The sequence below is a fragment of the Sorex fumeus genome, unplaced genomic scaffold (genome assembly GCF_029834395.1).
Source record: "Sorex fumeus unplaced genomic scaffold, SorFum_2.1 ptg000021l, whole genome shotgun sequence".
In the NCBI taxonomy this organism is placed as follows: Eukaryota; Metazoa; Chordata; class Mammalia; order Eulipotyphla; family Soricidae; genus Sorex; species Sorex fumeus.
Window position 1 is genome coordinate 16,229,769 of NW_026606078.1, and position 17,456 is coordinate 16,247,224.

General features: G+C 41.2%; 1 pseudogene; it reads left to right on the forward strand.

The window, feature by feature from the left end:
• The first annotated feature begins 15,981 nt into the window (after window positions 1-15,981).
• Window positions 15,982-16,082, forward strand: LOC130023045 (uncharacterized; annotated as a pseudogene).
• Window positions 16,083-17,456: the final 1,374 nt, after the last annotated feature.

Sequence of the window (17,456 nt, forward strand, 5' to 3'; positions counted from 1 at the left end):
CTGATTTTCAAGGCAGTTGGAGTATTTTGTTCCTAGCTGCCATGGTATTTCTTTACTATATTCACTGGTTGGTAATACTTTTAAATAAATAAGTAGGGAAAGGAAAAGCAGGGGGAGGGTGGAATATGGAGGGTGGAAAGACAAGCAAGTGACATATGACTCATGACCAGTAGTGTGAAGGCAAAAGTCAACAAATCACTCCTTTGGGGAACTATATACAATTACCACAAACTTATTAACACTATAGTTTAGAGTAGTAAGTAATGGGAAGCTATAAAATACAAAATACTTATTACCAATCCTATGTAAACACTTGGTTTTCCTATGATATTATTTGAAACAAGTTTACTCATGTTCAGTATATGGTCTCAGTGAATTACAATTTAGCAATTTAAATGTCAATACATGCCTATCTATATTTGATTCAGTAAAGAATTTCTTTATCAATCAGTAAATGTAGTTTCAGTCGGAATGTTAGTTGGTATTTTACTTGCATTAATATGATCAATGAAGGTGAAGCAATGAAGCTGTCAGAAATTTACCATCAGTAATCACAAGAGGCATAATTCCTGAAACAGGCAATTTATTCCCTGCTCATGGGTCGGGAGACTTAACATTGTCAAAATGGCAATACTACCGAAAGCATTGTATAAATTCAATGCAATCCCTATAAGGATACCCACGACATTCTTCAAAGAAATGGAGCAAACACTCCTGAAATTTATATCGAACAATAAGCCCCCACGAATAGCTAAAGCAATTCTTGGGAAAAAGAAAATGGGAGGAATCAACCTCCCGAACTACAAACTGTACTACAAAGCAGTAATAATTAAAACAGCATGGAACTGGAACAAAGGCAGAACTGCAGACCAATGGAACAGGGTTGAATACACTGACATCTCCCCTGAATCATATGATCATCTAATCTTTGATAAAGGTGCAAGTAATGTGAAGTGGAGTAAGGAAAGCCTCTTTTACAAATTGTGCTGGCATCACTGTACGGCTACATGCAAAAAATAAATGGGCTCAGAACTCTGCCTAACACCGTGTACAATAGTAAGATCAAAATGGATTAAAGACCTCAACATCAGACCAGAAACCATAAGGTACATTGAAGACAAAGTTGGAAAAACCCTCCATGACATTGAAGCTAATGGTATCTTCAAAGATGCCACGCCACTGTCTGAGCAAGTGAAAACAGAGATAGATAAATGGGACTATCTTAAACTAAGAAGCTTCTGCACCTCCAAAGAAACAGTGACCAAAATACAAAGACAGTCTACAGAATGGGAAAGGATATTCGCCGAATACACATCTTACAAGGGGTTGATATCCAGGATATACAAAATACTGGTTAAAATCCACAAGAAGAAAACATCCAACACCATACAAAAATGGGGCAATGAAATGAACAGAAAATTTCTCAAAGAAGAAATCCGAATGGCAAAAAAGCACATGAGAAAATGCTCTACATCATTAATCATCAGGGAGATGCAGATCAAAACCACAATGAGATACCATCTCACACCTCAGAGACTGGCCCACATTCAAAAGAACAAAAGCAACCGATGGTGGCGTGGATGTGGCGAGAAAGGGACACTCCTTCACTGTTGGTGGTAATGTCCACTGGTTCAGCCCTTCTGGAAAACAGTATGGACGATTCTCAAAAGATTAGAAATTGAGCTCCCGTTTGACCCAGCAATACCACTCCTGGGAATATATCCCAGAGAGGCAAAAATGTATAGTCGAAGTGACATCTGCACTTCTTTGTTCATTGCAGCGCTCTTTACAATAGCCAGAAACTGGAAGAAACCTGAATGCCCAAGAACAGATGACTGGTTAAAGAAACTTTGGTACATCTACACATTGGAGTACTATGTAGCTCTTAGAAAAGATGAAGTCATGAAATTTACATACAAGTGGTACAACATGGAAAGTATCATGCTAAGCGAAATGAGTCAGAAAGAGAGGGATAGACATAGAAAGATTGCTTTCATCTGGGGGATATAAAGTAACAAAATATGAGATTAATACCCAAGAATAGCTTAGATCAGCACCAGGAGGATAACTACATAATTAGTGGCCATTTGGGCATTCTAGAGGAAAGGACAGCTCAGATAGAGAAGGGAACACCAAATAAAGGGTGTTTGGAGGATCCTCCCAGGAGGGGAGATGCATGCCGAAAGTGGACTATGGACTGAACATGTTTGCCACTCAATGCCTCTTTCGCAGACCACAACACCCAAAAGGAGAGAGAGAACACAGGGATTGCCCTGCCACAGAGGCAGGGGGGATGGGGGGATGGGGGTGGGGGGATATTATCCATGGTGGTGGAAATTGGGCACTGGTGGATGGACGGGTGTCTGATCATTGTATAATCAAACCCAAGCACAATAAATTGTAAATCTACAACTGTACCTCATGGTGTTTCACTAATAAAAAAAATTTTAAAAAAGATGATCAATATATCCTAGAAAAATCAAAAAATCTAAGAAAAAGTATGCTATGCGTGTAGCAAGTATCATGCTGTTTTAATTATTACTACTTTTAGTAAAGTTTGCGGTTCGGGAGGTTATTTCCTCCCATTTTCTTTTTCCCAAGAATTGCTTTAGCTCATCGTGGGGGTTTATTGTTCCATATAAATTTCAGGAGTGTTTGCTCCAATTCTTTGAAGAATGTCATGCTTTTCCTAATAGGGATCACATTGAATTTGTTCAGTGCTATTGGATGTATTGCCATTTTGACAATATTAATTCTCCAGATCCATGAACAGGGGATATTTTTCCATTTCCTCATGTCCTCTTTTATTTCCAGAAGCAGCGTTTTGTAGTTTTCTTTGTCCAGTTCCTTTACTTGCCCAGTTAAATTAATGCCTAGTTAGTTGATTTTCTGGCACACAATTGTGAATGGGATTTTTGTCATCTTGTCATTTTCTTCTCTCTCACTATTTGTGTATAGTAAAGCCATGGAATTTTAGGTATTTATTTCATACCTTTAACTTTACTCTCGAGTGTATTATTTCTAGGAGTTTCTTGGTAGAGGTTTTATGGTTCTTTAAGTATAGTATCATATCATTTGCGAATAGTGAGAGCTTGATTTCTTCCTTAACAATTTGGATGGCCTTAATCTCTTTTGCTTGCCTAATTGCTATTGCTAGTATTTCCAGTACTATGTTCAACACCAGTTGAAAGAGTCGGAATCCTTATCTCGTTCCTGATCTTAGTGGGAACGCTCTCAGATATTCCCCATTGAGGATGATGCTTGCTGTATGCTTGTGCTAGCTGGCTTTAACTATATTGGGGTAAGTCCCCTCTATCCCCAATTTGGCGAGGGTTTTCATAATAAACGGATGCTGGATCTTGTCAATTGCTTTCTCTACATCTATTGATATGATCATATGATTTTATCTTTTCTTTTGTTGATATGATGGATTATGTTGATTGATTTCTGAATGTTAAACCATCCTTGCATCGCCCAGGATGAATCCCACTTGGTCATGGTGTATGATCTTTTTGATGAGTTGTTGAATTCTATTTGCTAGTATTTTTCAGAATCTTCTCATCCGGGTTCATCAGTGATATCGGCCTGTAGTTTTCTTCTCTCGTGGTGTCTTTGTTTCCATTTGGTATTAGAGAGATATGGGATTCATAGAAACTGTTTGGGAGAGTTTCTGTTTTTTCAATTTCCTGGAAAAGTTTGAGAAAGACGGGCAGTAGATCCTCTTTAAATATTTGGAAAAATTCGGTAGTGAATCCATCTGGACCTGCGCTTTTGTTTTTGGGAAAAATTTTGATTACACTTTCAATTTCATTTATGTGACTAGGTCTATTCAGGTATTTTATATCTTCTTGACTCATCTTTGGGAGATTATAGTAATCCAGGAAGTTATCCATTTCTTCTAACTTCTCTTTTTTCTTGGCATACAGACTTTCAAAGTAGTCTCTGATGATCTTTTGAATTTCTTTGGTTTCCATTGTGATATCTCCATTTTTATTTCTGATTCGGTTTATTAGTGTTTTCTCTCTCTGTTTCTTTGTGAGTGTTGCTAGTGTTTTATCTACCTTGTTTATTTTCTGAAAGAACCAGCTCTTGGTTTCATTGATCTTTCGGATTGTTTCTTAGGTTTCCATGTCGTTGATTTCTGCTCTAAGTTTTAGATCTCCTTCCTTCTGCCCGATGTAGGATCCTTTTCTTGATCCTTTTATAAGAACTTGAGCTGTGAAATAAGTTGCTTATGTGCATCTTTTCTTCCGTCCTTAGATATGCTTGCAGAACTATGAATTTTCCCCTTAATAGGGGTTTAGCTGCATCCCATAAACTCTGGTAGTTCGTTTCTTCGTTCTCATTTGTTTCCAGGTATCATTTGATTTCTTCCTTGACGTCCTTCCTGACCCACACATTGTTCAGCAGTGACTTGTTTAGTTTCCAGGTGTTCGATTTGGTTGTCCGTGTCTGTGTGTGATTCACATCTACACTCACTGCATCATGGTCTGAAAAGATTGTTGATACTCTTTCTATCTTCCTGATTCTATTGAGGTATGTTTTGTGGCCTAGCACATAGTCGATTTTGGAAAATGTTCCATGCGCACTGGAGTAGAATGTGTATTCTTTCTTTGGGGGGTGTAAAGCCCTGTGTAGGTCTATAAGTCCTTTCTCTTCTATTTCTTCATTCAAAGCCAATGTTTCCTTGCTGAGTTTTGTTCTTGTTGATCTATCCAGAGGTGATAAGGCGATGTTGAAGTCTTCATCTACTATTGTGTTGCTAGCACTGTCCTCTTTAAAATCTGTTAGCAGTTGTTTTAAGTATCTAGCTGTTCCTTCATTAGGTACGTATACATTTAAGAGTATGATTTATTCCTGTGGAATGTATCCCTTGATGAAGAGAAAGTGGCCTTCGCTGTCCCTTCTAATCTTTTTCGGCCTGAAATTAATGTTGTCGGATATTAGTATGGCCATCCCAGCTTTTGTGAGGGAGCTGTTTGCTTGTAGGATTGTTTTCCATCCTTTCACTTTGAGTCTGTGTTTCCTCTGATTGTTCAGATGAGTTTCTTGTAGACAGCAGAATGCTGGTTTCAGTTCCTGGATCCATTTTGCCACTCTGTGTCTCTTGGTAGGTGCATTTAGACATTGACATTAAGGGAGAGTATTGTCATGGGCTTTTGTTCCATCTTCCTGTAGGAGTTGATTAACACGTGTTTTCCTTCTTATCTTACAGGAGCCTCTTTACTTCTTCTTTTAGATTTGGTTTTGAGTGTATGAAGTTCCTGAGATTGTGTTTATCAAAAAAGTTGTGTATCGTTCCCATCGAATTTGAGTTAGAGTTTAGCTCGATAGAGTATTCTCGGTGAGGCGTTCATTTCTTTGAATTTTTCATTATATACAACCATAGCCTTCGGGTTTGGAGGGTTTCCACTGATAGGTCTGCTGTGAATCTAAGGGGTGCTCCTTTGTATGTAATTTCCTTCTTTGACCTTGCTGCTTGTAATATTGTGTCTCTGTCCACAGCATCCATCGATCTTACTATGATATGCTTGGAGTGTTTTTTCTGGGGTCTCCTTTAGCTGGTACCCTTCTGGCTCCTTGGAACTGGAGGTCTGCTTTCCTTAACTCTGGGAACTTTTCAGCAATGGTTTCTTATACTCTAGCTTTTTCATTGGGGTTGTTTCCCTGTCCTTCTGGTACTCCAATGATTCTAATGTTGTTCCTCTTGGCGTCATCCCCTAGGTCTCTGATTCTCCTTAGAGCCATTTTGAGGTCTTTTCCTATTGCTTGTTCTTCCCAGTGGGAGTTCTGTTGCTCATCTTCAAGCTCGCTCATCCTCTCTTCAGCTGCACTTATCCTATTGCTAAGGGCACTTACTGACTTTTTAATTTCATCCACTGAATCCTTTCGCAAGGGAGAACGTTGGGAACGACATACACATCCTGTGGAATTTGGTATGTCGGCAAGTGGACATGGCTATCGAAGAGATTTGAGTAGAAGTCATGGATAATCTTCTCCATTGCCGTTCTGGAGGATGTGATGGATCCATCAGGACGTCGGAGGGCAGTCATCTTGGTCTTATAGTTGGCGAAGGACAGGCGGGCGTTACGAATACTTTTCCCGGCTTCTGCCGCATCTACCAGTACTTCTGCTCTTCTCTCTTTGAGGTCTTCCTTGATCGCATCTCTGCACTGCTTTGCAAGCTCGGACGTTAGCTTGCGGTTGCCTGAGGCATGCGCCAAACCACGCTGGCGAATTAGCTCAAGAGTTTTCGAAGATAGGCGACTTTTTGTGGCTATCTCTCTCTTGGCGTTCCTCGCACATTCATGGAGGTGCTGAACCAGTCGATCGTATTCCTCGTCAATGTTGTCAACAATGGCATCTTCCCATGTTGCCGCAATAGTACCAAAGAGTTCCCAGTTGGTGGTCGTTCTGGGAGTTCTCTTTTTGAACTTTGCAGCCCTTTCTCCCCGCTCTGTGAAGTAGAATTTTGCACGAAGGAGACGGTGGTCCGATCCCGTTCGAAATTTTGGGACAACAGCGACATCAGTCAGGCAAAACCGTCGATTGAATATGATGTGGTCTATTTCGTTGTGGAATCGTCCACCGGGAGACTCCCATGTCCATCGTTTAGATTCTGCCTTCTGGAACTGTGAGTTACCATGAATGGTCTTCCGAAATCCGACACGCCATTTTGTCAGTAAAGAAGCAAACAGCACCCGGCCCAGACAAGGTCAGACCTGAACACCTGAAGAACCTGCCGTCAGTACTCATCAATACACTGGCTCGGCTCTTCACTCGCTACCTGTCTGAATGCAAGGTTCCATCTCAATGGAAAACCAGCAGGACTGTACTACTGTTCAAGAAGGGAGACATCCATGACATTGGCAACTATCGCCCGATCTGCCTATTGTCTGTCATCTACAAGTTGTTCACTCGAGTCATCCTGAATAGGATTGGCAGAACACTAGATGAAGGACAACCATGTGAGCAAGCAGGGTTCCGCAAAGGATTCAGCACCATCGACCATATCCACACAATAACCAAACTCATTGAGGTTTCTCGGGAGTTCAAGATGCCGCTCTGCTTAACGTTCATTGATTTAAAGAAGGCCTTTGATTCTGTTGAGACGGAAGCGGTCATTGAAGCCCTAGCCAATCAGGGCATTCAAGCCCAATACATCAGGATCCTCCGTGAGCTGTATTGCGGATTCACTACCAGGATCTCACCATTCTACAAAGAAGTGATCGTTGATGTCAAGAGAGGGGTGCGGCAGGGTGATACCATTTCACCAAAACTCTTCAGTGCCACCCTCGAGAACATCATGCGACGACTGGAATGGGAAGGAATGGGAGTGAAGATAGATGGTCGGCAACTACACCACCTCCGCTTTGCTGATGACATTGTTTTAATAACACCAAACATCAGCCAAGCGGCACAAATGCTGGCCGACTTTGACCGTGAGTGTGGAAAGGTAGGACTACAGCTGAATCTTACGAAGACAATGTTTATGAGAAACAGCCTTGTTCCTGACGCCCCATTCGCTCTCAATGGAACGACCATCTCCGAATGCAACAGCTATGTGTACCTAGGTCGAGAGGTCAACATGACAAATGACCTGGCACCCGAGCTGCGCAGGAGGAAGAGAGCGGCTTGGAACGCCTTCAAGAACGTCGAAGAAGTAGCTAAGAGGACGAAGAACCTCCGGCTCCGGGCACATCTCTTTGATTCCACTGTTCTTCCTGCATTAACATATGCCTCAGAGACCTGGGCCCTACGCAAACAAGATGAGAACGCCATTCAGGTCTCCCAAAGAAGAATAGAAAGAGCTATGCTTGGAATATCACGTTTCACTCAAATGAGAGAACGAATCCGGAGTTCTGACATCCGTCGACGATCAAGGATCAGGGACGCTGTCTCATTTGCCAAGGTGTCGAAAATCAGATGGGCTGGTCACGTAATGAGATTTAAAGACGACCGTTGGACTAGAGCTGTTACTGATTGGATTCCACGGGATGTCAAGAGACCGCGTGGCCGCCCACCTACCAGATGGTCAGACTTCTTTGTCAAGGTCATGAACGATCGGTTTGAGGCCCTCCATGTTCCCGGAGCGAAGAGATGCCATTGGGCTACACTAGCACGCGACAGGGACAAATGGAGACGTTACTGGCGCCCGCTCGAGCAAATCGACGACTAACGGGAAGTTAAGTGATTAAGTGATTAAGTGAATCCTTTATTTGTGACTCTTCTTTTTGTAGCTTTTTAAAATTCTGTTCTCTTTTCTTCCTGTATTTTCTTGGCTCTCTGTTCTATTGTTTCTTTCATTTCTTATTTTAGTCATTGGATATCTCTTCCATTGATTCTTTGAGTAGATCCTTCAACACCCTCTGCATTTTATCCTGGAATTCTTTATCAATGAGAGCGCAATTGTGGACAACCTCGATTGAGGATTTTTCTTTTCTTCATATTCTCCTTGTGTGGAGATTTGCGCTTTGGAGGAGGTACTTTTCATTTTTGAGCTTGTACAGCACATTTCATACAGGTCTTTTGTTATAAATGGAGTAGGCGAGTGGAATGTTGTATTCTAGTAGAGGTGGTCAGAAATTTTTAGTCGGTATTAGGCGACAAAGTGAGAGATGAAAGTCCTGAGTGCCCAGATTGGGAAATATAACTGCGGCTGGCCACCCAGGAGAAGGCCACGCCCACTTCTGGCGGGACACACTCCTTATGTGGTGGCCATGCCCCTGGCCCATCCCAGGGTCACTCCCACCCAGGATCCTGGAATGTAGGAGGAGCGATGGAAAATCCCATGGAACTGCCTCAGGTGTCCCCATTTGGAGGGTGTCCAGTTCTGCAGGAAAACGCGGGGGGCTGGGGGTGAGGAGTGGTGGAACTGGCTTGTGCTCCCCCTACCCACCGGGAGGGGAGGGGCTGATTAGGTGATGGACTGTCCCAAGGAGCTGCTGCAGGTGTTCCCCGCAGGTGTCCCCCTGTGGAGGATGTCGAGTTCAGCAGGAAAAGGCACGGGTCTCTTGTTTTATTTTTACTTTATGTTCCAATCTTAATGGTATCACCAGCTACTCAGTCAACCTAGCTAAACCCTAAAGTCTCTTCCACTTTCTCCTGCACAAGTCTCTTCTTTCTGACAAAAGGGAGGACCTCAGAATGCTGACATATATCTAATACCCAGGGCCGCAGGAGATAGTGTAGTGCCTATGGAACTTTTCTCACATGTACTCAATTTGACTCCCAGCACCACATGATTGCCAGAGTATCAAAGGCTGTATAGCCTCGGAGGACCCCAAGCACCATGGCCACGTTTTCTGAGAATTGTCTGTAGGGCCCCCACACCTCCTGAGCATTGCTTTAACAGACTCTCCCAGCAACCAAAAATAATGTAATGCCCCAGAAACATGTGCTTGTATTAAATAGGGAGCCTCAATTGAGGTGAGGTTCACAAGGAAATATTGCATGAAAACATAAATCAAAGAGCAGGGGAGACAGTGTAAATCATGTGAGTACAGATCATATATTTGGTGAAATGTGTTAAGATTCAGATGCCCTAGTCTTCGCACCAGGGATATTCCTTCAAAAATGCCCCAATATACTGGAAAGGTTCTAGAACATTAGATGACTGAAACTCAATTATGAGCAACTTTGTAACTGTGTACCTCTTAGTGATTCTAATCGTTAAAGTAAATTTTAAATATACCCATCAAAGTAACCTTTTTACCACTAAATGGGAAAGATACTTTCTAATACTTATCCTCACCCAAAGCTCAATAGAGTGTGACACTTGCCAGGAAATGTCCTCCCTTGCATTTTTCTCATGATACTTATTAGTACTTCACTCTTCTGTTTCTTCCCTTTACTCATGCCAAATCTTCCCATCTCCCTTGCAATCTCCTGAAACATTATCCATTCAACATTGATGCACTTTGCCACTGCTCCTCTTGACGTCTTGTCCACGAACTGATTCTAAAACATAACATAGCTGCAATTACAGTATTCATGCCAAAGACAGTCATTGATATATCTTTGGGTTTAGCTTTCAAAAAGCTATTGGCACACAGGTGAGTAACATTTTTTTCCTACAGAGAACACAAAAATAGTTATGCTGGATTTTAAAGTTCCATCAGTAGTTTTAATGTTTTATTGAATATCTGTGATATAGACCATTACAAATCTATTCATAATTTGCTTCCAGTCATACAACGATCCAACTTCCATCCTTCCTCTATTGTACATTTCCCAAAGCCAATATTCCTGGTTCCCTAAAACCATCCCCCAACAAACTACCCCCAACCCAGCCTGTCTCTATGGCAGGATCTTTAATTCTTTCTCTTTGTCTCCTTTTTATTTTTTGCATTAAGGGTCTCATACAGGTACTAAGAGGTCATCATGTTTGTTCAAGGAATTCAGCATTTTTATCAGGAAGGTAAGGTTGGAGTAGCTTTGAGGTATGGAAATGACTGCTGAGGCTTCCATAAGTACAGGGCAGTGGCTGTGGGATGCCCATCCTGCCCAGAGAAAGCCTGCAGATTTCAGTCACAAAACACACATATCTGAATTTTCAGCTGTTATGTTTCAGTGAGAGCCATCCTGAGACGGTGAAAACCAGAGGAGGGCATGGTGGCGATTTTGGATTGTGGGAGAAAGTGGCTGCACTGGGTTCTTGTTGAGTGGGCACCAAACTAACCTGCCTCCCTCTGATTTACCCTAGTGTCTTCAGCCTTTTGCAGTTCCAAGGTTAACTGTGGCTGTTGACATCTTCCAGATTTGTCTATGGGTCTCTGAAACAAGACCAATGCATTAGCTTGTATAGCTGAGCCAGGGGTGGTTTGTTAACATGGCTCCCACATATCTTTCAGGAGTTTAATTTCTCGGGAAACGTAGTCCTGAGTTGTTGGGAGCCAGCCAGAGGCACAGTGGCCATTTGAGATTATCTGGAAGCATGAAGACACCATCAGACTGTTGATGCACTCACCTGAGGGTACAGGTTGACTTCCTGCAGGCACTGCACAACCAGACTAACAAATATTCACTGAATGAATGAACGAATAATCAACATTTTCAAAATGTGCCTCTTTCTTGCATTTTAGAAGGGTAACTTCTAACAGGAAATTAATCTTCATGGTATAATCAAGACCTACGATTTATTCTTAATATATTTAATAAAAGCTACACATTTTGGAAATTTATACAAGGAAATTCTTTTAAATTATCTGTCTTCATAATTTACTTGTAAATTACTAAGATATCACTGTTTCTTCCACCGTTCTTAGCATAGAAATTTACAGACAGAATGTGCTAAATAAAAATTCATTTTGGCACTTCTGTTCAATGTAGTACTGGAAGTACTTGGAATAGAAAATAGATAAGAAAAAGATATTAAGGGGTTTTCATGTATGAAAGGTAGAAATAATCTCTCACTATTCACAGAAGATATCATACTATATTTAGAGAATACTAAAATCTCTACGAAAAAACTCTAGAGGCAATAGACTTTTAAGTAAAATTGCAGGCTATAAACTCAATACCCAAAAGTCTATGGCTTTTTTATATGCAAGTAATGAGCGAGAAGAAAGTGACATGAAAAAGCAATCCCATTCACAATCGTGCCTCAGAAAACCAAGAACCTTGGAATCAGCTTAACTAAGGAGGTAAAGGACCTATACAATAGGAAATTTAAAAGGACACGAGGAAACGGAAACATATATACTGCTTATGGAATGGGAGAATTAACATTGTAAAAATGGCAATTCCCCAAGAAGCATTGTAAAAATTCAACTTGATCCCTATAAAGATACCCATGACATTCTTCAAAGAAATTCATCAAGCACTCCTGAAATTCACATGGAACAACAAACGCACACGAATAGCTAAAGCAATTCTTGGGGAAAAGACGATGGAGGCATCACCTTCCCCAACCACAAACTCTACTACAAACGATAATAATGAGAACAGAATGGGACTGAAAAAAAGGCTCAGCTGCAGACCAATGGAAAAGGATTGAATATACTGACACACACCCTCAAATATATAATCATCTAATCTTTGATAAGGGAGCAAGAAATGTGAAGTGGTTCAAGACAGTCCTTCTAAACAAACGGTGCAGAAAAAACTGGACAGCTACATGCAAAAAAAAATGGCTCAGATCTCTACCTAACACCATGCACAAAAGTCAGATAAACATAGGTCAAAGTCTTCAACATCACACCAGAATCCCGCAGGTACAGTGATGACAAGGTCGGCAAATCCCTCCAGGACATTGAAGCTAAAGGTATCTTCAAATATAACATGCCACTTGCCAAGCAACTGGAAACAGAGATAAACAAAGGGGACTATCTCAAATTAAGCAGCTTATGTACCTCAAAAGAAACAGTGACCAGAAGCAAAGACTCCACCATGCGGGCAAGATACTCGCAGAAGCCTACCAGGTTCTCTGAGAGTGAGAACTGGACAATCAGAGTTGCTGTCTTCTAAATAAGATCCAGTCTCTGGATGTTGGCTATTGATGGCATTACATGGATCCAGGGGTAGTTCGTGGTTGTAACACTTAATTACTAGAAGATGGGGGATCTGGAAGGAGGGGGCACAGTCTTGATCTGAGCAGCCATGGAGGTCTCATCCCCTGGTCCCGCACATTTGGGTTCCTCTTCCAGTTCCTTCATGCAAGAGGCTCCTTCAAGCTTGAGAAGAGTGGTCTTAAGCGTACCTATGGCTGGTTGCAGAGGTCTTCAGCTGCCGGGGCTCTGCTCAGGGCGGTGAGGGAATCTCACCCAGCCACCACCAAGGTGCCCCAGTGAGAAAACCCAGGTGCGAGGTCAGGAGACTGTTGTTTTAGACATATTTGGAATTAATTTTAGATCAAAAAGTACACATCATTGAAAATACTTATGTGCTTAGTAATAAATTACTACACACTTGTTCAATCATGTCAGAAACCCCACTCTGCTCAGAGAACTAGATTTTTTTTCCTGCATTTTTTTCCCTTTATTTTATTTTATTTTTTTTACAGTTGTAGATTTACAATTATTTGTGCTTTGGTTTCAATTATACAATGATCAGATACCCATCCCTCCACCAGTGCCCATTTTCCACCACCATGGATAATATCCCTCCCACCCCCATCCCCCCATCCCCCCTGTCTCTGTGGCAGGGCAATCCCCTGTGTTCTCTCTCTCCTTTTGGGTGTTGTGGTCTGCAAAAGAGGCATTGAGTGGCAAACATGTTCAGTACATAGTCTACTTTCGACATGCATCTCCCCTCCTGGGAGGATCCTCCAAACATCCTTTATTTGGTTCTCCCTTCTCTATCTGAACTGCCCTTTCCTCTAGGATATCCGGCTGGCCTCTAAGTTATGGAGTAATCCTCCTGGTGCTGATCTCAGCTATTCTTGGGTATTAATCTCATACTTTGTTACTTTATATCCCCCAGATGAATGCAATCTTTCTATGTCTATCCCTCTCTTTCTGACTCATTTCGCTTAGCATGATACTTTCCATATTGTACCACTTGTATGTAAATTTCATGACTTCATCTTTTCTAACAGCTACACAGTACTCCATTGTGTAGATGTACCAAAGTTTCTTTAACCAGTCATCTGTTCTTGGGCATTCAGGTTTCTTCCAGTTTCTGGCTATTGTAAAGAGTGCTTCAATGAACAAACAAGTGCAGATGTCACTTCGACTATACATTTTTGCCTCTCTGGGATATATTCCCAGGAGTGGTGTCGCTGGGTCAAATGGGAGCTCAATTTCTAATTTTTTGAGAATCATCAATACTGTTTTCCAGAAGGGCTGAACCAGTGGACATTCCCACCAACAGTGAAGGAGTGTCCCTTTCTCGCCACATCCACGCCACCATCGGTTGCTTTTGTTCTTTTGAATGTGGGCCAGTCTCTGAGGTGTGAGATGGTATCTCATTGTGGTTTTGATCTGCATCTCCCTGATGATTAATGATGTAGAGCATTTTCTCATGTGCTTTTTTGCCATTCGGATTTCTTCTTTGAGAAAGTTTCTGTTCATTTCATTGCCCCATTTTTGGACGGTGTTGGATGTTTTCTTCTTGTGGAGATCAACCATTATTTTGTATATCCTGGATATCAACCCCTTGTCAGATGTGTATTCGGTGAATATCCTTTCCCATTCTGTAGACTGTCTGTATTTTGGTCACTGTTTCTTTGGAGGTGCAGAAGCTTCTTTGTTTAGGTCGTCCCATTTATCTATCTCTGTTTTCAATTGCTCGGCCTGTGGCGTGGCATCATTGAAGATACCATTAGCTTCAATGTCATGTAGAGTTTTGCCAACTTTGTCTACAATGTACCTTATGGTTTCTGGTCTGATGTTGAGGTCTTTAATCCATTTTGGTCTTACTTTTGTACACGGTGTTAGGCAGAGTTCTGAGCCCATTTTTTTGCATGTAGCCATCCAGTGATGCCAGCACAAGTTGTTAAAGAGGCTTTCCTTACTCCACTTCACATCACTTGCATCTTTATCAAAGATTAGATGATCATATGATTGAGGGGAGATGTCAGTGTTTTCAACCCTGTTCCATTGGTCTGCAGTTCTGCCTTTGTTCCAGTACCATGCTGTTTTAATTATTACTGCTTTGTAGTACAGTTTGATGTTCGGGAGTTTGATTCCTCCCATTTTCTTTTTCCCAAGAATTGCTTTAGCTATTCGTGGGGGCTTATTGTTCCATATAAATTTCAGGAGTGTTTGCTCCATTTCTTTGAAGAATGTCGTGGGTATCCTTATAGGGATTGCATTGAATTTATACAATGCTTTCGCTAGTATTGCCATTTTGACAATGTTAAGTCTCCCGACCCATGAGCAGGGGATATCTTTCCATTTCCTCATGTCCTCTTTTATTTCCTGATGTAGCGTTTTGTAGTTTTCTTTGTACAGGTCCTTTACTTCCTTAGTTAAGCTGATTCCTAAGTACTTGATTTTCTGGGGCACAATTGTGAACGGGATTCTTTTTTTCATGTTGCTTTCTTCTCTCTCACTGTTTGCATATAGGAAAGCCATGGACTTTTGGGTATTGATTTTATAGCCTGCAACTTTACTATATGAGTCTGTTGTTTCTAGGAGTTTTTTGGTGGAGGTTATTGGGTTCTCTAAGTAGAGTATCATATCATCTGCGAATAGTGAGAGCTTGATTTCTTCCTTTCCTACCTGAATGCCCTTAATATCTTTTTCCTGCCTAATCGCTATTGCAAGTACTTCCAGTACTATATTGAACAGCAGTGGAGAGAGTGGGCATCCCTGTCTCGTCCCTGATCTTAGAGGGAAGGCTCTCAGTTTTTCCCCATTGAGGATGATGCTTGCTGTAGGCTTGTGGAACAGAGGACTAGATTTTTAATTACAGATCCGTTTTGCTCATGTGTCCTGACTGAGAATCACTATCAGTAGATATGAAACTCACTATACACAAAGATGCATACAGGTTACTATGAGTCATCTATGTTGTTAATGTGTGTTGGCCATTAAACTTCACTGAGACCCTTTGTTCTGTCCATTATAGGAGCCACATGAGTCTCACCTTCCGTTCAAGTTGAACTTGTAATAAGGTGGAATGAAATCATCAATATGCTTCTCACCTCCTCCTTCAGGAGAAAAATCCTACATACATTCAAGGTGGTCAAAATGCAGACAACACCATCCACCTTTTCCTGGAGATGTACACGGGACTGAGGTGAGAACAGCAAAAGGCTCTAGTTTAATGGTCTCAATTAAGGTTTCAGGGAACGACATTAAACAAACTCATATACCATCTTCCAAAAGAATTATTTTGTAAAACTGATGCCTAGGGTATGGTAAAAGATAATATGGTAAAAACCATATTTTTCTTTCTGGGACATTAAAGTTCTAAATCTATTTATTCATGCTGCTTTGAAATACATTCCTTGATTAGGAATCATTGTCTGCCATAGGAGTGAGGAAGGAGAACACTCAAAGTAATAAGAAGAGAAAAATATGGAAAAATTAACTCCTACTAACTTTAACACATATACTAAAATTGAAATGATAAAATGATGAGCTTGGTCCTTGCACAGAGATGATATGCAAACTTTTAAAGCATTCCATATTTTTGTTGCAAGAAGAATGAACAGGTCTACTTTAAGCTAAGACAATCCCCACAAGTACAAAAATTCTACATAAAGAGAGCACAAATCACCATCACAACAATCTCTCTCAATGTCAATGGACAAAATGCGCCAATTCAGAGGCACAGAATGGGAAGATGAATTAGAAAACTGAAACCAACATTCTGCTGCCTGCAAGAAACACGTCTGAACAATCAAAGCACCCATGGGCTAAAAGTAAAAGTCTGGGAAACAAGTTTTCAAGAAAATATCACCTCCACAAAGCTGGAGTGGCCATACTAGTATCAGACCACATGGACTTCAGGCTAAAGGTTATCAGAGACAGTGAAGGTCATTTCTTAATGATCATGGGATATGTACATCAGAAAGAACTCACCCTCCACAATGTATATGATCCTAATGACAGACCAGCAAAATATTAAAAACAACTTCTAATTGACTTATAGAAAAACATTGATAGCAACACAATACTAGAAGGAGATTTCAACACTTCTTTGTCACTTCTCGATAGATCAAACAGACTGAAGCTCAGCAAGGAAATATTTTCTTTAAGGGAAGTAATGAAAAACCATTGGCTTAGAGAAGAAATCAAAGAGGAAATAAAAAGGTTCCAGAAACAAATGAGAATGAGGACACGAGCTACCATAACTTGTGAGGCACAGCAAAAGCAGTGTTAAGAGGAAAGATTATAGATCTGCCAGAATTCATCAGGAAGAAAGAAAGGGCCTACATGAATAAATTAGAGCTCAAGATTTTGGAAAATGACCATCAAAAGTAGTCCAAACTAGGATGGAGGAAGGAAATAATAAAACATGTACCAGACATCAATGAGCTAGAATCCCAAAATACAATCCAAAAGACCAATAAAAGCAAAAGCTGGTTCTTTGAGAAAATAAAGAAGATGAATAAACCATGAGAAGCCTCTCAAAGAAACAAAGAGAAAGAATTCTAATAAATCGAATCAGAAATGCAAAGGGGTGTATCCTAATAGAAAGTACAGAAATCTATAGGATCATCAGAGATTATTTTGAGAATCTTGGCAGCAGGAAATGAGAGAATCTTGAAAAAATTGATAAATTATTGGATCCCAATTACCTCCCAAGGCTGAACCAAGAAGATTTGGAATACTTGAACCTATCACTACCAAGGAAATTGAAATGATGATCAAAATTATACCCCCGGTACAGCCCCCCGCCAAGGGCCTGGGTTCCTCTCTGGGCACGCGCAGCTAGAAACAGCCCCTAGACAGCCGGTTTTCAACCCCTGATCCACGTGGGACAGGCACAGAGGGCCAGCTGTGGGCAACAAAGCTGAACGGCTCCAATTCCAACAGGTACAGCCCGCCCCCAAGCGCCTGGGT